The sequence below is a fragment of the Megascapheus bottae genome, chromosome 25, assembly GCF_031878675.1.
Source record: "Megascapheus bottae isolate mThoBot1 chromosome 25, mThoBot2.hap1, whole genome shotgun sequence".
In the NCBI taxonomy this organism is placed as follows: domain Eukaryota; kingdom Metazoa; phylum Chordata; class Mammalia; order Rodentia; family Geomyidae; genus Megascapheus; species Megascapheus bottae.
This window is the reverse complement of record NC_143533.1, coordinates 8,271,321-8,296,375: the sequence shown is the minus strand read 5'-3', so window position 1 is coordinate 8,296,375 and position 25,055 is coordinate 8,271,321. Positions and strand designations below refer to the sequence as shown.

Sequence of the window (25,055 nt, the reverse complement as noted above, 5' to 3'; positions counted from 1 at the left end):
CCAATTTATATAACTAACCCCTCTAATACATCACTTTTATAACAACAATTTTAAAAACTTAAAGCAACATTCTACCTCAATAATACTCTGCTGCCCCCCCTCAAAAAAGGGACTAGATGTATGACCCAAGTGGCAGAGCACCTATCTAGCAAGTATAAGCCCCTGAGTTTAATCCCTAGTACTGCCAAGTCAAAAAGAAAAAGAAAAAGAAAAAAAAACAGCTGGGCATAAATGGCTTACACCTTTAATCCTAGCTACTCAGGAGGTTGAGTTCTGGGTCTCTCAGTTCCAGGCCAGCCTAGGCAGGTAAGTCCATGAGACTCTTGTCTCCAATTAACCACCAAAAAAGCTGGAAGTACAGCTGTGGCTCAAGTGATAAGAGTACCAGCTTTGAATGAAAAAGCACAGGGACAGCGCTCAGGACCTGAATTCAAGCCTTGGAACAGGCATACACACATTTAAATGTTTCCCTTTGGAGCTGGGTGCTGGTAGCTCGCACCTGTAATCCTAGCTATTCAGGAGGCTGTGATCTGAGGATCCTGGTTGGAAGCCAACCCAAGCAGGAAAGCCTCTTCGGCTTTTAGCTCTAGTTAACCATCAAAAGAAAGGGAAGTGGAGATGCAGCTCAAGTACCACTTGACTACAAAGGCTAGGAGAGAAATCCCAATAGTGACACCAAAAATAAATAAAGACCTCTTTGTAAGTAGTCAAGAGGCATCCCACCCACAACCACTGTCCTGTCCAGTCCAGCACAGAGCAAGGCTACCTGCCCAGTGCTTCTTCCTCCCTAGTCTGAGCTCAGTCTTCACTCCTGAATGACAAGGGACCCGCAACCCAGTCTCCAGATGGGCATAAATCACAGCAGGAAGCTTGGCTGGGTTGGTGTCTTCTTTGGCATTCGAAGTGTCATTAATTATGTATTAAGTGTTTGAAAGGAAAAGACATCAGTAGCCTATAGGATGTATTTGCATAGTAATAGAGGATTGATTAGATGCAATATCTATATGGAGGGCTACTGGGATTCGGGGCCCAGGGCTTTGCCGCAGTGGTAAATTACAGCCACACACATATACACACACACACACACACACACACACACACACACACACACACACACACACACGCACAATCTCTGGTGAAAGATAGTAAATAATCACGTCCCAGTAGTTGAAGGGAGTCTCAGGGACTGCTGATGAGAAGTCACAGTCCTCTGCCTGGAGGGGAAAAGTACAGGAACTCACCACTACTGCTCAGTATTCTGGGTGGGCCAGGCCCCCCTCTTCCTCCTACCTCCTCCCACCTCCCCAGCGGAGCCCTGAGCTGGGCCCACAGCACGTGCCCAGCCATCTGCAGAAGCTCCAGGAAAAAGCCCAGCAGCCACTTCCCAGCCTGGGATTCTGCTCAGGACTCTGCTCCCGGCTCTTCTGTGGTTTCCTCTGGGAGACAGACCCAAGGCTCCTACAGAAGGGACATTCGACAAGTAGGCTGTGTGTCTCTTAATGAGGAGCTGAGGGTTGGAGGAAAGCCACCCCCACTCCTGGGGGAGAAAGCATCTAACTCCACCCCAGGCAACAGCACAGCACCTGAGCCGTGGTGATGGGAATACACCCATGACATGGCTTAAACTCAACCCTCACTGCCAACACCCCCCCCCCCAGGTGTGGAAACTGAGGCATGGAACTACGTTCCCTGGACAGCAGCATTCCTCTCCTCCAGGTGGTGAGTTACAGATCCCCTTTGTATACAGATCCTCCCTAACCTCTCATTAACCATGCATCCTAGTGGAGCTGAAATGATGCCTGTAATCCCAGCTACTTAGGTGGCTGAGATCTGAGGACAGAGGCTCAAAGCCAGCCCAGGCAGATAAGTCTATGGGACTTTTGTCTCACAGTAAAAGGGCAGAAGTGGAGGTGTGGCTCAAGTGGTAGATTGCTAGACTTGAGTTCAAGCTCCAAGGAAGGAAGGGAGGGAGGGAGGGAGGGAGGAAAGAAGAAGGGAAGGAAGGGAGGGAGGAAAGAAGAAGGGAAGGAAGGGAGGGAGGAAGGAAGGAGGGAGGGAAGGAGGGAGGGAGGGAGGGAGGGATGGAGGGAGGGAGGGAGGGAGGAAGGGAAGATTAACCCTGTGCTAGTAGAAGGTCCCCTTTGATTCTGGTGCCTCACCAGCAGCAGGGACAACTAGCAGGCTGAGACTTTCCCTGGGCCCTTCCTTTTCCCCCTACAGACCTAAGTCAAGGAGTTGGAGATACAGGCATCAGAGCTGGACTAATTGTTGCTTAACCCTGGAAGATCCTCGTAGAATGAAAGTAGAACACCTATCCCAGGATGAGACAATCTCCTGACCCTGTTATTTTTGGTTGTTGTTATTTTTTTGGGGGGGGAGGGTCCCGGCTGGGTTCTCAGGGATACTCTGTCCAGAGCCAGACCTTCTTCTCTGCAAATGGGAAGCATTAAGGGGAGGGGAAAAAAGCAAGGATTTCCCAGCCTGCTAAGTCTGGGAGGAAGGTCTGAACCACAATGAATAAAGAAATAAGGAAAAGAAAAAAAAACAACAACCTTACTATAATGACCTTCATGAAGAGCAACCACATTTTACCTTGAAAAACTGCAGAACAGAAAGCAGAATCTGTATAAGACAATGCAAATGAGATGCAAACACAAATGCAAATGGACTAGGGCTGGCCACAGAAGCTTTCCCACGCTGGCTGGCCCAGTGTGCTCCAGAGAGAAGGAGAGGGAAGCAGTCAGAGGGCAATTAGGGACTGAAGAAGGCCTGAGCAGGCAGGAGAGAAGGATGGGGTGCTGAGACACATTAGGGGGAAACCCAGGCCTAGGGAAATTTCCCCATTCTGATCATACTGGGTTTGTGATGGATGCACATATATACAACAAATCCATACACCACAGATCCCTATAGACAAAACCCCAGTATCCAATTCCAGTATACAAACACAAATGGCTAGCAACTTAGGAGACTGAAAATAGGAAGATCAAGGTTCATCCAGGCTGACCCAAGGCAGAGAAGTCCAAGAGATTCAGTCTCAATGGGAGAAGCTGGGTATGGGAATGTACACCTGTCATCCTAGCAACATGGCAGGCCGAGATCTGAAATATCAAGGTCCAAAGGCCAGCCCAGGCAAAGTTTGTGTCTCCTTAACTTCTTTGCTCACGGCTGGCACTATACCTAACACTGGATCCACAGCTTCACTTCCGGCTTTTTGGTGCTTAACTGGAGATAACAGTCTCATAGACTTTCCTGCCCAGGATAGCTTCGAACCACATTCCTCAGCTCTCAAGTCTCTTGAGTAGCTGGGATTACAGTTGTGAGCTACAGGCACTAGGCTTCTTAAGCTTATTTTCCAGGTACAGTCTCATGTTTTTCCCCAGCTGGTCTCAAAATGAGATCCTCCTCACTCTAGCTCCACCTCCCAGGAAGCTGGGATAGCAGGCAGGTACTACCTCCCCTAACCTGAGGCTTCACCTTTGAGGGTCCCATGATGCTGTGGGCATTCTCCTCTGTCCCCTCTCCCCAAGGAGCCTCCCCACTGCCAAGTCCACTTTCCACCTGGTGACCTCTGCAGTCAGACCTTCTACCCAGGGGCTGCCCTGCCACCACTGTGGGCCAGGGCACTCGGTAACACAGTGACTCTGGCCCATGATCGAATCTGGAAATCTGGGGGAGGAAGGCAACCATTTCTCTCCACTCCAATGGGACATACAAGGCAGGATTTTCAGCAGCCACCTGTCTCTGGGCAAATGTTCCTAACAGGAAAAACGGGACTCTTTCTCCCAAAGTCACACTGCAAATGTTACCCTGCCCACCCCACTCCTACACATACACATACATACACACACACAGAGAGAGAGAGAGAGAGAGAGAGAGAGAGAGAGAGAGAGAGAGAGAGAGAGAGAGAGAGAGAAATGTGCCTTTCAGAGCAAAGAATGAATAAGCTTTCTCATGTTCTGCTGTCAACTCACAGTGTCACTTGAGGCAACTCAGCCACAGCTCCGAATTTCCCTTTTCTCAAGTATATGACACATGTCTATCTAGCTAGTTCCCAAGGCCACTCTGCTCCACCATTTTTTTTTAATCTTTTGCCCATGCAGGGGCTTGAACTCAGAGCCTGGGCACTGTTCCTTAGTTTTTTTTTCACTCAAGGCTAGTGTTCTATACTTGAGCTCTATTTCTTCTTTCCAGGCAGTAAATTAGAAACAAGGCTCACAGACTTAGCTGGGAGCTGGTGGCTTGTGTCTATAATCTGAGGACGGAGGATTCAAAGCCAGCCCAGGCAGGAAAAAGGCCATGAAACTCTTATCTCCAATTAACCACCAGAAAACTGGTGCTATGTCTCCAAGTGGTACAAGGCTAGCCTTGAACAAAAAGAGCTCAGGGACAGAACCCAGGCCCTGAGTTCAAAGCCCTATAACCACGAGGCCGGGAGTTTGGCCTAGTGGTAGAGTGCTTTGCCTAGCATGCTCGAAGACCGGGGTTCGATTCCTCGGTACCACATACATAGAAAGAAAGGCGGAAATGGTGCTGAGGCTCAAGTGGTAGAGCTCTAGCCTTGAGAAAGTCCAAGGACAGTGCTCAGGCCCTGAGCTCAAGCCCAGGACTGGCAAAAAAAAAAAAAAACCCTATAACCAACAACAAAAGTCTCACATACTTTCCTTCAAATCACAATCCTCAGATGTCAGCCTTCTCCGTAGCCAGGATAACAGACTTGAGGTATCAGTGTACCCAGCAATCTGTCCAACATTGCAGATGACTCCCCCAGAACTACCCCTTCTAGGGATTCACTGCCATTCCTACGGCCTAGGAGAAGCTAAGGCCTGAGCCTCAGGCAGGAAAACAAGACAAGGTCAGAGAGAGAGGCCCAGGGTGAGATTTACCCTTTACCCCTGAGTATCTGTAACAGTGCCCACCTGGTACCTGCAGCCAGGAGCTACCTCACAACACAGGCCTTGATTATCATCGTACATCCAAGGAACTGTGAAATGCCAGATTACTAGTTCTCAGTGTTGTTAGAGGCCTCAGACTCCCTTTCCAAATTAATATTCATGGAGACCAGCATGCCATTTATTTGCATATGTAGATTATTGCTCATCCTCTGCAGGATTAAAAAAAAAGTTTGGGGCATGTTTTTATGTATTGTATTTATTTTAAGCTTGGATGATAAAATAGGCAGATCAGGCAAGGGAAGGGCAGGTTCAAGGGCAAAGAAAAAAATAAATAAAAGGTTTAAGGTAGTAATTGCAATAAAGAAAGTTGATCTTGGACACACAAGTCTAGTCCTTTTTACCCAAAGGGCTAATTTCAAAAAACTCCCTAGCCAGAAGCCTCTGGAATGCTATCCTGGAAGACATGGCACCAGTTACTTGGACTCTCTAAGAGGCTGTTTTTTTAAAACAATAAGTCACTTTAAAAGTGGTTGTAAATGGGCTAGGAGTTTGGCCTAGTGGTAGAGTGCTTGCCTGGCATGCATGAAGACCTCGGTTCCATTCCTTGGTCCCATATACATAGAAAAAAAAGCCAGAAGTGGTGCTGAGGCTCAAGTGCTAGAGCATTAGCCTTGAGAAAGTCCAAGGACTGCTCAGGTCCTGAGCTCAAGCCCAGGACTGGCAAAAAAAAAAAAAAAAAGTTGTTGTAGCAAGCTGGGTACTGGCTACATAATCCTAGCTACTTAGGAGGCTAAGATAAAAGGATCACAGTTCAAAGTCAGCCCAAGCAGGGAAGTCCATGAGACTTTTTTTTCATATATTTTCATTGTAATTAATAAAAGGGTTACATGATATTTGCCAGATAGAAGGTGCATTAATTCACATACATTGATACCCTTTCACATGTCTTGGTCCCCATTTCCCTCCCCCCAGTCCATGAGACTTTTATCTCCAATTAACTACAAAAAAAAAAAAAAAAACCCAGAAGTGGAGGTATGGCTCAAGTGGCAGAGCACCAGCCTTGAGCAAAGAAGCCAAGTTGGAACTTAGGGCCCTGATCTCAATCCTCAGTAACAGCAGAAAAAAAAAAAAAGAAAGAAAGAAAGAGGCAGGGCACCAATCACACATGACTATAATCCTAGCTGCTTGGGAGCCTGAGATCTGAGGAGCACAATTCAAAGCCAGCCTAGGCAGAAAAGCTCATGAGACTTATTCCTGGCAAACTACTCAAAAGAAGCCAGATGTACAGCTGTGGCTCAAGTGGCAGAGTGCTAGCTTTGAGCAAAGAAACTCAAGGATGATGCCTGAGGACAACACAAAAGAAAAAAAGGGGGGGGGAGGAAGGGAAAACTCGCTACTGTGATCATCTAAAGGCTCCCAGATGATTTCAAAGTCCTGGCTCCATAGCTTGGGACGAGGTAGCACACTACCAAGAGAGACTAGCAGAGACTGGACCTGGCACTAGCACCCCCTGCTGGCTGAGTGAGCATGACATGCCACCTGTCCTTGCTCATCTGTGTAACAAGATTTCCAACCTCACTGGTTTGTAAACAGGGCTATCAAGACATCCCTATTAAAAAAAAAAAAAAGCATCTGAATAAATGTTCCATATAGCAGGGTACTTTTATCTACTCAGGAGGCTGAGATCTGAGGACAAATCCATGAGACCCTTACCTTCAGTCAAGCAGGAAAAAGCCAGAAGGAAGTAGAGATGTGGCTCACATAGTAAAGCACCAACCTTGAGCACAAAAGCTCAGGAACTGAGCTGAGCACTGGTGGCTCATGCCTGTAATCCAAGCTTCTTCGGAGGTTGAGATCTGAAGATCATGTGTTTAAGCCAGCATAAGTAGGAAGGTAAGAGACCTTCTCTCCAATTAACCACCAGAAAATCAGAAGTGGAGCCATGGCTCAAAATGGTAGAGTGCTAGCCTTGAGCAGAAAAGCTCAGAGACAGCACTCAGGCTCTGAGTTCAAGCCCCAAGGCCCTTCCCCACCCACCACCACAAAAAAACACCTTAGGAACATTATCCAGGCTCTGAGTTTAAGATCCAGTATCAGCACAAGACAAAAACAAAATAAAGTTCCATATAGAGGAGGCATTTGTTAAATACAGTCCATTTCAGCTGTGGCGCCTAAGACAAAGAATGATTCCGCAGGTAATAATCTATCCCTGTGATTTATCAATGCAATAAATATTCATTGAATTGCCAAGAAGTGCATAAGCTCCAAGAATTTGATCCCTAGCACTGAAAAAAAAAAAAAACATTGCTATTCACTGAGGGGTGCTTTCTGGTCCCACCTCACTTTGGGTCTCAGTGATCTTGTATGTAACTAGAACGGGAAAAGCCACCCCAACAAAACACAAACAATGGCACTGGCCGTGCACGATTAAGCATGGGATTTGTGGTGAGGACAGTAATTGGTACAGAAGTTCAGGGAAGGTCCGATCGATGCTTTGAGCACACCGTGGGCGCCACTGCTAGGAAAGCTCTAATGAGGACTCTGCTCTGAAGACAGCTTTGCAGGAAAGGGGACTTCAGGTTAAACAGAGAGAAGGACAGGTAACAATGAAGAGGCATGGTTGGATCATGGCTATCTACTTGGGGAGTCTGAACTTCAGTCAGGGAGTATTGTGGGGGAGCCATCTTTGACTTTCCTGCCCTGGCTGGCTTCAAGCCTCAATCTCAGCCTCTTGAATAGCTGGGATTACAGGCATGAGCCACCAGCACCTGGCAACGTGATAGATTTGTAACTGTAGGTTGAGGACTTATCACCAGCCTCAGAAGGTAGAGGCTGGAGGATCTTAAGTTCAAAGCCAGCTGAGGCTACACAGTGAGATCCTAATCTCAAAAGACCAAAAGGAAGGTAATAATATCCAGTGATAAGAATCCTGGTCTGAAGGTGGAGTTAGACCATGAAAGCTACTGTAATTGCAAAAGTGAGATCTTATTTTGGCCTAACAGTTCCACTTTACTACTAGGAGAAAAGAAAAAGAGTAAATCAGGCAGAAGAACTATTCATATGAATTATCCATATGCTAGAGTCCCAGTATATATCACGAACCTCTTTCTCTTCCAGGAAGTTCTCCATGACTATCCCTGGCTGTCACCAATGTTATATTCTTCCTACTGTGGCAGACGACTACAGATGACTACAAGTCATAATTATTTACTCCCGGTCCTGCTCTCTGGATTTGACAGTTTCAATGATCAAAACCCTTGTCTCCTGCACTAGGTTTTTAATTCTTGATGTCTGAAGTCAAACCTTCAAATAGTTTCCTACCAATCAAATGTAATTATTGTGCTAATTCAGATTTATCTTCTCAATAAATTCTATTACACAGATGAATAAATGGTGGAATATTTGGCTCAGGGTCATTAGATTTAAAAGGAATAGAGGGAGAATTCAAACCTAGGTCTTGTACTCCGTAGCCACCTGGCCAGCACTGGGGCCGATGGAAAATGATGTTCCTCAAGGAAGCCCAGCTGGTGATCCTCTCTTTCCCTTGCCTGTGGTTAGTTTAGGCATGTGATTCCCAATACCAGCCAAGAAAGCAACTTTGCTCAGGGATTTCTGAGGATGGCTCCTCTCCTGACTTTTCTGCCTCTTCAAAAGACTGCTGAGGTGAAACATCTGGAGCTGCTGCAGGAGAACAGGAAAAGCTGAAAAGCATCTGTATCTCTGATCATTTTACTGAACCACTGGAAGAAACAACCTTGGAGCAGAAATAGCCCAGACCTTTTATCAGAGATCCCATGTTCCTTCCTATTTTTCCAGTGAGCGGAGTTATATGCCTGACACCCACTGCAGTCAAGAATCCTTATCAGCTTCCATGGAGGATTTAAAAAAAAAAAAAAAAAAAGGAAATGTCCCATTCCCTGTCCACACTGCACCTGAGCCAAGACTGAGCATTTAAGGGTTCAATCCATATTGGCTTCATGGATCTGCCTCTTCTTCCTTTTCCTTGCCAGTTACCAGGGATCGAATCCCCACCTATCCCATCTTCCCAAGACTCTCTGATCATGTCCACTTTCACCCTGATATTCTGGGACTGAGATATTTCCCAGTCAAATATTCTCGATATTTCCAGTCAAATCCTCCACCTCTAAGGGTGGAACAAAACACAGAGACACCAGCCGCACAATCCCACATCCCTAAATATTTGTTCTTTGAAATGTCTCTCTCAATTAGATCTTGCCCAAATGTTGGCGAGTCGGGCCCCGTTCCAGCTTCCTACTCTAGCACAGACATGTTGAGCCTGCGGAATAGCCGCAGCCAGCTTTATTTGCTATAAAAACATGGATTATTATTTTTTTTTGCTCCTTCTCGACTGTAAAATAATCGATACATAGAATCCAGATGAAAAATGCCAGCATTTAAGAGAACAAATCTTTTATGATTCTTTGCTTTCTTTATACGGTGTTCTAATGAACACAGGATGAGGTGGGCTTTTTTAGATTTTAACCCCCTTTAGCTCAGATGAAGTACGCAGTGTCCTCCTGGGTAAGCGACAGTTTCATACCAGAATTGCAAGCTGAGACAGTTTGGAAATATTGCAGATTGTTCCATACATACGTAGGCAATGCAGCAGATTTCCCTCTGATTACACAGGCTCCCTTTTTTTTTTTCCTACCTGTCCCCTAAGAAAATCCTGCATGATAAAAATTACACAGCTAGTCCCATTAGCAAGAAAAGCAATCTCCCTGATGTGTGTACACGTGTGTGTGTGTGTGTGTGTGTGTGTGTGTGTTGGTCCTGGGGCTTGAACTCAGGTCCTGGGCACTGTTCCTTTATTTTGTTTTATCAAGGCTGGCACTCTACCATTTGAACCAGAGCTCCACTTCCAGCTTTCTTTGGGGGTTCATTAGAGATCAGAATTTCATGGCCTTTCCTGCCTCGGCTAGCTTTTGAACTGTTGATCCTCAGATCTCAGCCTCCTGAGTAGGTAGAATTATAGGCATGAGCCACTTGTGCCCAGCTTGATTTTCTTTTATACAAAGGGAAAAAAATGCCTTTTTTCTTTTGTACAATGACCACCCAAGCCATGCAAGTTTCATGAGAGACTCTGCTAGCACACGACACCTTTTCAATTATAACAGTCCTTTAATAAACCCCTACGGAGCCAGGGGGCTCAGCCATACCTCTGAGACACCTGTTTATTTCCTAATTATATGGCAATATATTCTTTCTCTGAATGTGCAGATGAAGATAAAATATTCTTTTAATTCCATGGCCACCTGGGGTGAAGGGGAAGGGGACTACTGTACCCAGGCCACAGGACTTCCAATTGCTAAATCACAGCCTTTGTTCCAGGTCCTCTTCTGCCCCCTGACCCCCCTACATGGGTCTTTCGAGTGCAACTCCCTTTCCCCTGGTCTGGCACACTGGTTCTCAAAGTATGTTCACCACAGCCAACGCACAGGTTCCACCTGGGACCTGATGTGAGAAACGCCAATAACCTGGCCCACTCCAACTCCAGCCGAGTCAGAAACTCCAAAGTGGGGCTCAAGAACTTGGGTTTTCATGAGCCCTCCAGGTTGAAGTCTAACAACCACTAGATTACAAAACAGAAGAGCAGTGTGCGTGTGCGTGTGTGTGTGTGTGTGTGTGTGTGTGTGTGTGTGTGTGTGTGTGTGCGCGCGCGCGCATGCGCGTGCATCCCAGGTGGGTGTGTCCCTTTACCTTTTTCACTCAAGGTTGGCTCTCTACCACTTGAGCCCCACCTCCACTTCTGACTTCTTACAGTGATTCATTGAAAATAAGAGTCTGACAGACTTTCCTGCTTGGGCTGGCTTCGAACCTTGATCCGCAGATCTCAAATAGCTAGGATTTCAGGCATGAGCTACCATGGGTGCCTGGAAGAAGAGCATCTTTCTAACTTGAATCAGACATGAAGGGCTCTTTATGAGGGCTGAGCCTCAATTTAGACTCAGGGATCCATTTACCCATCTGTACAATGGGGTTCCAGGACTCACTGGGCAGCTGTGACTGCCGGAGTTAGGAAGCTTCTTCCACGTATGGTTACCTGGCACCGGTCTCTATGGAAACCAGCAAGATCACTGTTGCCAACACTTGCCAGCTTCCTTCTGCCAGTTACTTTGACTGGCAGAAGCGCTGCAGAGCACTTTGTCCAATGTCAAATCCAAGGTCATCCATGCTGTTCCGCTGGGTCATCCCCAGGTGAGGAGCTGAGGGTGTGGAAGCCTCGTATCCCTAGAGGGGGGGCTACCAAACATCTCTTCTGTTGTCTCACTCTATCCCTAGAGACAGCCTGCCTGTACCAACAGCCAGGCTAAAGGCCCGGAAGACAGGATCTGTCCACATCTCCAGATCTGGCTGTGTTTCCAGGACTCCACATTGCTCCAGGAATAAGAGGAGGAAATGGTTGATTCACTAAGTGTTCCATGGACAAGAAACGCCTGGTGTCTAGTGAATTCAGATACTCAGGTCATCTAGATTCAGTTACTTATGGGAAAAAGGCAACACATTATGATTGAAATCTTGGGAGACAAGAACAAGGAAAAGAAGCAAAAGCCAGAACGTGGCAGGAATGGTGCCATAGTCCTTGGGTGACAGTGCTGAGTTAATTCTGACTGCTTGCTCTCCATGAAGAAGTGGCAGTCCTGGGCTGGGAATGGGACTTAGTAGTAGAGTGCTTGGTTTGATTCCTCAGTACCATAGACAAAGAAAAAGCCAGAAGGGCACTGTGGTTCAAGTGATAAGATTGTTAGCCTTGAGTAAAAGAAGCTCAGAGACAGCACCCAGACCCTAAGTTAAAGCCCCAGGGCTGGCAGAAAGAAAAAAGAAAGAAAGGAAGGAAAGAAAGAAAGGGATGAAGAAATAAAAAGGGAAAGGGAGGGTAAGAAAGGAAAGGAGAAAAGGAATGAAAGGAGGGAAGGAAGAAGAAAGAAGGAAAGAATGGAAGCCCTCTAGCCAGGTGCTCAGTTCTCATTGGCCCTGACTCTGCAAATTTTAAATTTTATTGTGCCAATACTAGGATTTGAGCTCAATGCCTGTCATTTAAGGGTTTTTTTTGTTGTTGTTTTTTGTTTTGGGAGGGTTGTTTTGGGGTTTTTTTGGTGGTGGTTCAATGGATATCAGAACCTCACAGACTTCACTCTCCAGAGCTGGCCTCAAACCCCAATCCTCAGCCTCCTAAGTAGCTAGGATTTACAGGCGTGAGCCTCCAGCACGGGCCCTGCAGTCCTTGATCAGCCATGTAGGATCTCTTCCCGAACCAGCCAGCAACCTTGCTACTAAAAACCTGATCCAAAGCTCTCGGCACTGTCCTAGAAATCTACACCAGCCTTCCATGCAGATTCACTTTCTCCCAGGCAAGCCAAGCTCTGCCCTGAGGAAGTGATTTCACCTGGAGAGCAGGTGCCCAGGCATTAGCCAGGGCTCACTGTGCCTGCCAGGTGAACCCAATCTGCGGGCTGCAATCGACCCCAAGGCAGACACAGACCCAGGCCAGGTACGAATCAACACCACCATCACCTCCCCGAGGACACCCCACTGGAGACCAGGGTTTAGACCTGCCTTAAAGCTCAAGCTGTCCACTCATCCTCTGGCTGTCCCCGGGGCCCCTGGCCCCTGGTAGCAGTCTGCAGGCGCAGCCTCGAGATTCCTGGAGCTCCGCACACAAATCTGTGAGCGCAGACAAGAGCCTGCACCTGGCTTCTGTCCACCACTGGCCATGTGCTTGGGGCGCAGGGGCTGCAGAAGCTCCGGGAGGAAGAGCCAACGTCCTGGGGCTCCTGCCAACTAAGCCTTGTAGAAAAGGTGGGGGACCCTCCCTACAAAGTCCACCGCCCCGGGCGCTAGACTCTCTCAGAAGACTCTCCAGGGCTGCACCCCCAAACCCGAGGGCTGAGGCGGGGGAGTCTCTGTAAGAAGCCGCTCGAGGTTGGCGATTACAGGCTAGGTGGCTCGCAGCGTCCCCGGCTGCCACCTCGCGCCGCCGCGTCGCCTACCCGGCCGGGATGTTCACTTGGAAGCGCGAAGAGGGGGTGCCGTTCTAGAGGGAACCCCGAGAGGCAGCCGGTCGCACACCCCGGAGATAGGGGGTCGGGGCGTCCCGAGCGGAGCTGCGTGGACATTTCCCGGAGGATGCGGGCAGGGCGCACGGGCGGATCGGGCCGCGGGATGGAGCCTGGAGTCGGGATGCAGGAGGCGCGGCGCCTTCGCCCGGCGCCCCAGCGCGCGACCACGGAAACCATGTCGCCTGTTGTATATTTGTGTGTGTGTGTGTGTGTGTGTGTGTGTGTGTGTGTGTGTGTGTGTGTGTGTGTGTGTGTGTGTGTGTGTGTGTGTGTGTGTGTGTGTGTGTGTGTGTGTGTGTGTGTGTGTGTGTGTGTGTGTGTGTGTGTGTGTGTGTGTGTGTGTGTGTGTGTGTGTGTGTGTGTGTGTGTGTCGGTCCTGGGGTGTAAACTCAGGACCTGGGCGCTGTCCCTGAGCTCTATTTTATTTGGCACTCCACGACTTGAGCCACAGCTCCACTTCCAGCTTTCTGTTGGTTAACTGGAGATGGATCTCTTGGATTTTTCGTGTCCGGGATGGCTTTGAACCTCGATCCTCCAAATCCCCGTTTCCCGTGGAGCTGGGATTTCGGAGCATGAAGCACCAGCGCCGGGTTTAAATCGTTAATAATATTTTAAAACAAAGTATGGAAATACACCAGGTCCTAGAGGAAGGCGGAGGGCGTCGGTCGGCTTCCGGGGTTGCCCACGAGCACCCCACTCCCCGCCTCCAACGCTACCACCGGGAAGCGGAGGGAAAAGTTGGGGATTCGGGCTGCGCGGGAAGGAAGCCCCCCTCGGCTTCTCCTAACTTTGGGAGCGGGAGATCCCCACAGCGCAGCCAGGGTCCCCGATTCCCCCAGCGAGAGTCGGGGGGCGACAGGGTGGGAAATCCGGTGTTGCGCGTCCCGCTCGGCGCCTCCCGGGGCAGAAGCACGCGTGGCGCGGGCCCCGCGGACGCTGCGGCCGGACCCCGCGGCGAGCGCGTGCGAGCGCCCCGCGAGGCTCGGGGACCGGAGTCGCCTCGCCCCCGCCCTCAGCCGGCAGACGCAGCGCCGCGGCCCCCCGGGTCTCCACAGCGTGTGGAGACGCCGCGTCCCTCCCGGACCGCCCGGCGTTCCGACCACGCCGGGCATCCGCTCGCCTCCTCCTCGGCGCCAAACTCAGCTTCCCCAGCCCGGACCGGACACCTGCGGGTCCGCGGCGCTGCTGCAAAGTTAGCACGGAGCCGCTGCTAAAAACATACAAATATAAACCGACAAGCACCTCCCCGGCACGCGAGCCCACGGCCCCCGCGGCGCGCCGGGGCTCCCCGCCACCTACCAGCTTCCGCAGCCCGCCGGGGCTCGCTCGCGCAGCCCTGCAGTCCTGTCCGCCGAGCCGCGAGCCGGAGCCGGAGCCCGGACCTGGACCCGGAGCCGGGCGGGAACCGGAAGCCGGAGCCGCGCGGAGCCGAACACCGGCTCGGCGCGCCAGTGAGCTGCGGAGCGGGCGGCGCGCGGTGCGGCCCGGGAGGCCCCGCCCCCGGCCTCGGCCACGCCCCCTTGTCCCGCCCCTCTGCCCTGGCCTCGGCCACGCCCCCCTTCCCGGCCACGCCACGCCTCTGCCACGCCCCCTCCATTTCCCCCTCCACACCCTCTCTCCTTGCTCCTCTCTTTTTTTTATATATTTTTTATTGTAATTAGTAAAAGGGTTACATGATATTTGCCAGATAGAAGGTGCATTAATTCACATACATCGATACCCTTTCACATGTCTTGGTCCCCATTACCCTCCCCCCCACCCCCCACCCACCTCCCGTCTTGGTTTTCCCCCCTTCCCTATCAAATTTCAAATAACCAAATACAAATAAATTCAATCAGTGAGATACTGTAACAATATGAGATACCCAAGGGACAGCAAAGGAGATGAGAGATAACATAGTACATTAAGGACAACAATCATTCGTTATATGGCTTTTGTTTCAATATCCTGGAGGTCCTTTCAATTAGCTTCATACTATATGGCCTTATGTATCAAGATTTTGCTCTATTGCAGATCTCTGCTAGTAGAGCCCAAGGTTTCTACTGATTATGACGAATGAGGGAAACCATTGAGCCTAAGTTCCTTTGAGTCTGGCTTACTTCACTTAATAGGATTTTTCTAAGTCTTTCCATTTCCTAACAAATGCGTCGATGTCATTTTTTCTGACAGCAGCCTAGAATTCCATTGTGTACAAATACCACAACTTGTTGATCCACTCATCAACTGAGGAACATCTAGGTTGGTTCCACATCTTTGCTATGGTGAATAATGCTGCAATGAACATTGTTGTGCTAGTGGATTTAGTATGCCCTAGATTCTGGATGGTTGGGTAAATGCCAAGTAGTGGAATTGCTGGGTCATAGAGGAGCTCTATGTGTAGCCTTTTGAGTCACTGCCACACTGCTTTCCATAGTGGTTGAATGAGTTTGCACTCCCACCAACAGTGTAGTAGTGATCCCTCCTGGCCACATCCCCTCCAGCATCTGTTATTATTCGTTTTCCTGATCCTGGCCATTCTAACTGGAGTGAGGTGGAATCTTAGAGTTGTTTTGATTTGCATTTCTTTTATGACCAGAGATGTTGAGCATTTCTTCATGTGTCTATAGGCCATTTTTGTTTCTTCTTCAGAGAAGACACTCTTTAAGTCTTTGGCCCATTTTTTAATGGGATGGTTGTTACTTTGGAGATTAGTTTTGGAGTGATTCAATTTTTTGAGTTGTTGATATATTTTAGATATGAGGCCTTTGTCCGTTGTTTGGTTGGTGAAGATCTTCTCCCACTCTGTAGGCTTCCTAATTAAGTTACTGGCTATGTCCTTTGCCATACAAAAGCTCTGCAGTTTAATGCAGTCCCACTTATCCAGCCTTTCTCTGATTTGTTGTGATTCTTGGTCCTTATTAAGAAAGTTTCGACCTGTGCCAAGGAGGCCTAGTGTATCTCCTATTCCTTCTTGTAAAGTTTTGGCCCTTTTAAACCCGCCACCCTCGCGCTCACTCGCTCTTCTCGCTCTCTCAGATTCCTCTTTCTCTGATTCATCCTCTCTGTCTCTCCTTACCTCCCTCCCCCTCGTTCCTTCCCCGCTGTCTTCCTTTTCTCCAGCTTCTCTCTCTCTCTCTTCACCCCTCGTCTCTGTCTCTCTGTTCCCACCCCCATCGCAGTGGCAGGTGAGCCACCTCCTCCAGGAAGCCCCCAGAAGGGAAGGGATTTACCACGGGGTTGGAAAAGGAGCAGAGACACATATCACATAACACACACACACACACACACACACACACACACACACACACACACGGATTGACAGCCAGAACTGACCACTGGGGCAGGAGCCAGGGCCAGGGGCTCTCCTGCCTGGACTGGTGGGGAGGCAGTGGAGACTCAGGGTATCAGCCTGGCTGAGGCCACAGTACCAGGAATGGGCCTTCGTGGGGGTCTTCAAAGGACCACCCCACTCTGGGCGCTATCCAGGAACTATTTTGCTCAAGGCTAATGCTCTCCCACTTGAGCCACGCCTCCACTTGTGGCTTTTTGGTGTTTCGTTGGAGATAAAAAGTCTCATGGACATCCTCAGAGCTCAGCCTCCTAAGTAGCTGGGATGACAGGGCGGGAGCCATCAGTCCAGCTGTGCGGGAGGAATTAGGAGTAAAACAGCCTAAACGCTGAGCCATGGAGAACACATTTCTCCCCTGTCGAAGTTTCCAGCCCCTTAAGCCCTCCCAGGTGGAAATCAGCTGCCATTTGGGGGAAGACTACCCTCAGAGCTGTCTCCAACTTCCCCCCCCATTTCTGTCCAGTGAAGATCAGAAGAGAGAGAAATCAGATGACGTCTCCTTTCCCAGAAACTCCTCTCTAGATGCCCTGCCTGATGAAGACAGGATGAAGATTCTCCTTGCTTCCCTCTTACCTGCCAGCTCAGTTTGTTCTGTGGAAAGAAGTGGGAGCAGAGTTTCCATGCAGCCTGTAGGGAGAGAAATCTACCCTGGGCTCTGGTTACTCTGTACAACTCACAGGCCCCACCATCAGTCCCAGGGTTTGGGGGGGCAAATTAAAATGTCTGGGCCACTTATTTATGCCAGCTTCAGGCCAAGGCCTTGACTAGAGCTAAAGCAGGTAAAGCATCTGGGCCTATTTAAGGACAGGCCTACTTTCAGGATTAATACAAGAGCAAGGAAGGCCCCAGGACTTAGGGCTTTCTTAACCAGCTGTCCTCACCTGACAAAGAGAGCAAAGAAGGGGCTACTTAAGATTTTCCCTCCCCTTCCCTCCCCCCCCCCCCGGTTGGGGTTTAGCCTAGTGGTAGAGTGCTTGTCTTGCAGGCAGGAAGACTTGAGTTCGATTCCTCCCTACCACATATATAGAAAAAGCCTGAAATAGTGCTATGGCTCAAGTGATAGAGCTCTAGCCTTCAAGAAAGCCCAAGGCCACAGCTCAGGCACTGAGTTCAAACCCCAGGCAAAAATAAATGAATAAGAGTTTTTCCTGGTGTCTGCAGTTGGCAAGTGCTATCCTAGGTGCTGAACTGGAAAGCAGGCATCTCTCCGGCCTCAATTTCCCTCTCTGTAAAATGGGGATGATTACAGTACTATATAGATTAGGCTGAATAATACAGGGAAGCCCAGTTCTTAGCACAGTATTAACCTTTTTTTCTTTTGCCAGTGTGGGACTTGTATTCAGGGCCCGGGTTCAGTTCCTGAGGTTTCTTTCTTCTTCTTTTTTTTTTTTTCTCAAAGCTAGCTCTCTACCACTTTCAATCACAGCTCCATTTCCTGTTTTTTTGGTACTTAATTGCAGAAAAGAGTCTCTCTGTGTGGTATCTTATTTTTGTGCTGATACTGGAGCTTGAACTCAGGGCCTCCCTCTCTCCCTTAGCTTTGTCACTTAAGGCTAGAGCCCTACCCACTTGAGCCACCACTTCTATTTCCAGCTTTTTTTTTCTGGTTAGAGATACGAGTCTCGTTGTGCCCAAGTCTGGCTTACAACCTTGATCCTCAGGTCTCCTGAGTCGCTAGGGTTACAGATGTAAGCCACTGGCTATGGTCATCTATGTATAATCACCATACTTCACCTCCAGTAGCTGTGGGAAGTTGAACAGGATTCCCTAGACGTCATTCTATCCTTAGGCAGCTTAGAAATCCGCCCCCCTCCAGCTCCTAGGCTGGAACTGAGTGTCTGAGGATTGCCCAGGGCTGCCTGGTTTGCTGCCATACTCTAAAAAGCCACATGGATCTATAAAACTGCACCTTCCCCATCCACATGGCAGATCTCCAAGAACACATGTCCCAACAGAGCCAGAAACACTTTTAGCAAACGGCTCAGCTCCAGGACACGTTGGGACCCAGGGCCCATCAGTCATTTGCCAGTCACTGAGTGCCGGCTTCCAGAAGGCTGTACTTTGCTCATTCCTCTGCTGAATCCAAGCTCAGCTCAGCTGCGACCAGCTTAAGACCATGACACTTACCTGAGGATAGAACTAGAAACCCTTCGGTCAAAAGATCATGCCAGTCAGTGTGGTGGTTTACATCCTAGCACTCTGGAGGCTGAGACAGGAGGATATGAGTTCAAGGCCAGCCTGAAACACATTGCAAGACACTGTTTTGAGAAAGTGAGAGCCAGGCACTGATGGCTCTTGCTGTTGTAATCCTGGCTGCTTAGAAGTCTGAGGTCTGAGGATTGCTGAAGCCAGACTAGGTACACAAATCAGGAAGACTTTTTTTTTTTTTGGTTGTAGGGTTTGAAGTCAGAGCCCTACATTGGGTGCTAATGCTCTACCACCTGGAGCCACAGCTCCACTTCCTGTTTTGGGGTAGTTAATTGGAGATATGAGTCTCACAGACGTTCCTGCCCAGGCTGGCTTTAAACCACGATCCTCAGATCTCAGTCTCGTGAGTAGCTAGGATTACAAGTATGAGCCACCAGTGCTCCCCTTCAGTGAAACACCAAAAAACCAGAAGTGGAGGTGTGGTTCAAGTGGTAGAGTGCCAGCTTTCAGCCGAAAGAGCATAATGAAAATGTGAAGCCCCATGATCAGCATACACAAGAGAATGAGGGAATGAGGGAAGGAAGGAAGGAAGGAAGGAAGGAAGGAAGGAAGGAAGGAAGGAAGGAAGGAAGGAAGGAAGGGAAGGAGGAAGGCAGGGAGAGAGGGAAGGAAACAATCTTAGTTAAAGGAGACCATGGGATCCTTGTGATCCTAACCATTGAAAAGATTCAAAAAAGAAGCCGTCAACACAATGGAGTCTGAAATTACTCACCAGTGTGGCCTAGTGGTAAACTGTTTGCCTAGCATGCATGAAGCCCTGGGTTAGATTCCTAGGTCCAACATACACAGAAAAAGCTGGAAGTGGTGCTGTGGCTCAAGTGGCAGAGCATTAGCCTTGAGCAAAATGTGTCCAAGGACAGATCCCAGGACCTGAGTTCAAGCCCCAGGACTGGCCAAAAAAAAAAAAAAAAGAAAGGAAGGAAAGAAGAAAGAAAAGTAAGCATCAGTGTTACATAAACTGTCAAATACACACTGACACACGTACCCTGGACATATACACATACACACATAACCACACATGACAATCTTTCCCAGTGCACAAGTTATAGAGATCTCAACCCAACACAGCTACATACACACCATCACTACCCAAAACAACATGCACATATCACACGGTTTCTTCTCTTACTAGAAGAGAGCAAAGAAAATGAGGTATGGAGACCAACTGTGGTGCAAATGTCTGTAATTCTGGCACACACAGACTGAGGAAGAAGGAATGTGGGTTTGAGGCTGGCCTCAGCTATGTAAGTAAGACTCCACTTCAAAACAACTCGGCAAGAGAGAGGAGGAGGAGAAAAGTCTCAAAGGAGTGACTGTTGGCCGGGAGTTTGGCCTAGTGGTTAAAGTGCTTGCCTAGCATGCATGAAGACCCGGGTTCGATTCCTCGGTACCCCACATACATAGAAAAAAGCCAGAAGTGGTGCTGAAGCTCAAGTGGTAGAGCTCTAGCCTTGAGAAAGTCCAAGGACAGTGCTCAGGCCCTGAGCTCAAGCCCAGGACTGGCAAAAAAAAAAAAAAAAAAAAAAAGGAGTGACTGTTTTTCCAAGCTTTCTATGAACCCATAACTGCCAAATGAAGGCTTGATTAACTTGGTTGTATTTATTAAATCATATTCAATATTTAATAACTTTGAATATGGATTGAATATTTGATGAGATTGGTGGAGATGAGTTTTGCATGGTCAAAAGTGCCAATTGCTAGGAATTGTGAATTAAATTGGTCAGGCATTCTCAGAAACTAATGTTGGAGCGGCCACATTTTCCTGAATTGCTTTAAATTACAGATTATTATCATGACATTATTACATGCTATTTATTATAAAGCTTCACTATTCTGGCACAGATAATTAGGCAGTCCCAAAATATGTAACAATGAGATGACGAATTTCCTTAGACCTTGGAAAATTTGGGTTGAATGTCCTCAGTGTATGCCAAGGAAAGGGTACATAAATGATACCATCTTAGGTCCTCAGTCTACCCACAGGCAAAGGTGACACAGAAGCAATTCACATGTCATAATTTGTCTAAAAGAAAGAACTCTGCTTTATGGAGACCAGTAATATAACTGTCTGGATCAATTTTTCCAAAATAAGAATAAAATAAATAAAGTGCAGGACTGGGAGTGTGGCCTAGTGGTAGAGTGCTTGCCTAGCATACAGGAACCCTGGGTTTGATTCTTCAGTACTACATACACAGAAAAGGCTGGAAGTGGTGCTGTGGCTCAAGTAGTAGAGTGATAGCTTTGAGAAAGCTCAAAGATAGTGCCCAGGCACTGAATTCAAGCCCCAGGACTGGCAAAAAAAAAAAAAAAATCAGATTCAGTCATATGCTAGTGGCTCATTCAGTTTGAAGTCAGCCTAGGCAGAAAAGACTGTGAGACTCCAATTAACCACCAAAAAGTTACAAGTACATAGTAGGTGCCAGAGGCTTACAGCTGTAATCCTAGCTCCTCAGGAGGCTGAGAGCTAAGGATCACACTTCAGAGTCAGCATGGACAGAAAAGTCTTAGCCCTGATCAATTACCAAAAATTCAGAAATGGAGCTGTGATTCAAACACTGGCCTTGACAGAGTCCAGCACCCAGACCCTGAGTTCAAGCCCCAGGACTAGCCTGTACACAGGTATAACATGCACATATACACACACAAGTGAAACGCCCTAAGACGATAGATAGATAGATAGATAGATAGATAGATAGATAGATAGATAGATAATAAAATGCAAAGCACAGATTTCAGGGGATTCAGGAAAGGTCTTCGCAGATTGAGGTTCTGGAAATCAATGAATGACTTTAGCAAATCCATATGTGTGGGTTTAATCAAGTTACCGTTGTGTATTAATGATGCTCTTTGGCTAATAAGTAATTATACAGCATGGTTTGTTAGAGGCAAAGTTAAATCACTGGTAATAGGCCTTCTGCCACAGCAGGCTGCAGCCCTGCAGGGATAAACTGCTTACTCACAACACAGCAGATGTGCTGTACTCCCTCCAATCACTCTTCTCCCTCACAAGTCTTTGTCACATTTGGATTTGCTGTGATTTGGGATCCAGAGCAAATATAAATAAATGTCATCAAAAGAATAGTACTACAGGGCCGGGAGTTTGGCCTAGTGGTAGAGTGCTTGCCTAGCATGCATGAAGACCCGGGTTCGATTCCTCGGTACCCCACATACATAGCAAAAAGCCAGAAGTGGTGCTGAGGCTCAAGTGGTAGAGCTCTAGCCTTGAGAAAGTCCAAGGACAGTGCTCAGGCCCTGAGCTCAAGCCCAGGACTGGCAAAAAAAAAAAAAAATAGTACTACAACCAAGTACTGGTGGCTCAGGCATGTGTAATTCAAGCTACTCAAAGGGCTGAGATCTAAGCACTGCAGTTCATAGTTAGCCTGGAGAGACAAATCTGAGAGACTCTTATCTCCGATTAACCACTAAAAAGCCAGAAGTAGAAGTGTGGCTCAAGTGGTAGAGTGCCAGCCTGAAGCAAAGGAGCTAAACAAGAATGTGACGCCCTGACTTCAAGACCTAATACTGGCACAGGTGTACACATACCACACACACACACACACACACACACACACACACACACACACACACACACACCTACGTGGTAATCATGCTAAATTCAGAAAGTGGCCAGCAGCTCTATGACTGAAGTTTTTTCACAGTCAGATTCCTACATACTGCTTTCATTTTATTTATAACAGAGAATTGGGAAAAAAATGATTCCTCTGAACACACATTCCCATCCACAGTCTCTGGTAACAGACTATCTCCAGGTCAACCTATGTTCCCCATCTTCAAGAATCTGCCAGCCACTGCTTTCGTTCTTTCCTGATAGATTCCAAGTGGTTGGCCTGCCCAAATCCTGAGTCCCCATAGTATTTTAAGGCTGGTCTCAGCAGCACAGGCTTTTCTCATTGTCTTTCAAGCTTGGTAAAATCTAATCTCATCCTCTAATCCTGTTCATCAGTGAGTTTTCCTTGGCACTTTATCTCACCTGTTTACTTACTTCAATTAGAAATAATCACCATAGATGATCTGTATATAGGTCCTTCTGAACTTCCCCTCCCCAATTCAATGGTGAAGATTATAGTTATTTCAATAGTTTGTTTCTAGCACAAGGCCACTCTAATAATGGGTGGATTAATAGACCCATAGATGGATGGGTGACAGATGGCTGGTTAGGTAATAAATAGGTAGATGGATGGATGGATAGATGGATGGATGGACTGATTTGCAAAAAATGGCACCATGGGATTTTGTTTGTTTGTTTGGTTGGTTGATCATGGGCCTTGAACTCTGGGCCTGGGTGCTGTCCCTGAGCTCTTCAGCTCAAGGCTAGTGCTCTACCATTTGAGCCACAATGCCATGTTTCATTTTCTGGCAGTTAATTAAACATAAGAATCTCAATGACTTTCCTGCCAGGGCTGGCTTTGAACCCAGATCCTCAGATCTCAGCCTCCTGAGTAGCTAGGATGACAGGCTTTAGCCTCCAGCTAGTTAGTGGATCTTCTTGTTCTTTTTTTTTGCCAGTCCGGGGGCTTGAACTCAGGGCCTGGGCACTGTCCTTGAGCTTTCTCAAGGCTAGCACTCTACCACTTGAGCCACAGCACCACTTCCAGCCTTTTCTGTGTACTCCGTACTGAGGAATCAAACCCAGGGCTTCATGCAGGTGAGGCAAGCACTCTACCACTAGGCCACACTCCCGGCTCTTCTTAGTCATTCTTTAGCCTTAAGTCAAATTCCAGTACAATTAGCTACTCCTTTGTTTTATAGATAAAGCCTGCACGCCCTTGATTACCAATAACACATGTTCCTCCTGTGTTCCAGGCCCTGCTCACTGCCTTCAATCACAACCCCCATCATTGAGTCAAGGCAGGGAGGGGGGGTCTCAAGAAGCAATCTTTGCTCCAGTGGGTGACCAGTTTCCCAGCAGCCACCAGGAGACAATGGAGAAATCAAATAACAGCCCCCTACCCTTGCAAGGTGCCCAAAAGTCAGCCCAGTGGCAGCTGGACTTGGTAAATCTGAGGCTTTCGTTAAGGGACTCAAATCCTTTATGTAAGTGGGTGGACTACTGGCTGAATTCTCACACATAAAACAACCTTCCTTCTCTATCTGATGCCCAGTGACTCATACCTGTAATCCTAACTACTCAGGAGGCTGAGACCTAAGGACAGAGGTTCAAAGCCAGCCCAGGTAGGAAAATCTGTGAGGGTGCTTTATCTCCAGTTAACCATCAAAAAAAAGCTGCAAGTGGAGCTGTGGCTTGTGTAATAGAGCACTGGATGTGAAAAGTTCAGGGACAGCATTTAGGCCCTGAGTTCAAGTCCCAGACCCAGCACAGAAGGAAGAAGAGGAGAAGGAGGAGGAGGAGGAAACGGAGGAGGAGGAGGAAAAGGAGGAGGAGGAGGAGGAGAAGGAGGAGGAGAAAGACCGCCATGATGTCATCCTCCTGGATTGGAAGCATGGCTTAAGTGGCAGAGTGCTAGCCAATGAGCAAAAATAAGCATCCAATATTGAATTTGGGTCCTGATCTTGGACAGGGAAAGAAGAGAAGGAGAGAGGGAGAGAGGGAGAAAAAGGACGGAAGGAAGGAAGGGAGGGAGTGAAGAAGGGAGGGAGGGAAGGAGGGAGGGAAAAGGGAGAGGAGGGGAGGGAAGGGAAAGGAAGGGAGCAAGCACACACCCTCCTGATCTTCCACTCAGTGGTCTTTCCCTCCTCAGCCTCTTTCCCTCTTCTTCAGTCAGGGTTCCAGTGATGCTGACAGGCTGAGAGGCTTCCCAGGGCCTTGGCTTTGCTTGCCTTCATCTACACACCCAGCACTTGCAGCCCTGCTAGACCCCAACCAAGGGGGGGCGGCATTGTGATGATGTAATGATCTCTATTCTGCTTAACTCACCCTTCCAACCTCTTCAGGCTAGGTCTCACACTCATCTATAGAGCAGGCTAAATGCTCTGCTAGAAGTCTTCCTTTAAAGCCTCTTGGCTGGGACCAAGCACACTCTCTGCCCTTCCTGCCACATCACTGACCACCCAGTCATGGAGTACTGTGTTCTGCCTGTTGCATAACTTCTCCTGCCCTGGGCATCATGCTTCAGGAACAAGTACCACGCCACATTCATCTTCATAGTCCAGCTCCTTGGCATCGTATCAGGAATACAGAAGTCACTCTGTGAAGACCTGTCAAGTTGAAACGAAAACAACCCAAGTAGATGCAGACGGTTTTGGACCCCTTGTGAATGCTGATTACACAGCTATCCCCAGATGGTGAATGAGAACTAGCAAAAATGCCAAGCTCTGTCCAAGGTGCTGAAAATTCCAGCACTAGGCCACAACAGGCCATAATGATGATTAAGTGAGCGCTTGTCCATTAGGGACAACCCACATCTTTCACAAGGGTAGGTAAGAAGTGTAGAGAGCTGGGTTCAAGTCGCTTACTCCTGTAATCCTAGCCACTCAGGAGGCTGAGATCTGAGGACTGCAGTTCAAGGACAGTCAGGGCAGAAAAATCTGTGAGACTCCTATTTTCAATTAGCCACTAGAAAA

The 25,055-nt window shown here is 48.1% G+C and overlaps 1 protein-coding gene across 7 annotated transcripts in view; it reads right to left on the bottom strand.

The window, feature by feature from the left end:
• Positions 1-14,369, bottom strand: part of Megf11 (multiple EGF like domains 11) — a 239,223-nt gene extending 224,854 nt beyond the window's left edge. For all 7 annotated transcript variants that reach the window (XM_090358153.1, XM_090358156.1, XM_090358154.1 and 4 more), the window contains exon 1: positions 14,276-14,369. The gene's annotated coding sequence lies outside the window, so the exon portion shown is untranslated. The remainder of the gene's footprint in view (positions 1-14,275) is intronic.
• Between the last annotated feature and the right edge of the window lie 10,686 nt (positions 14,370-25,055).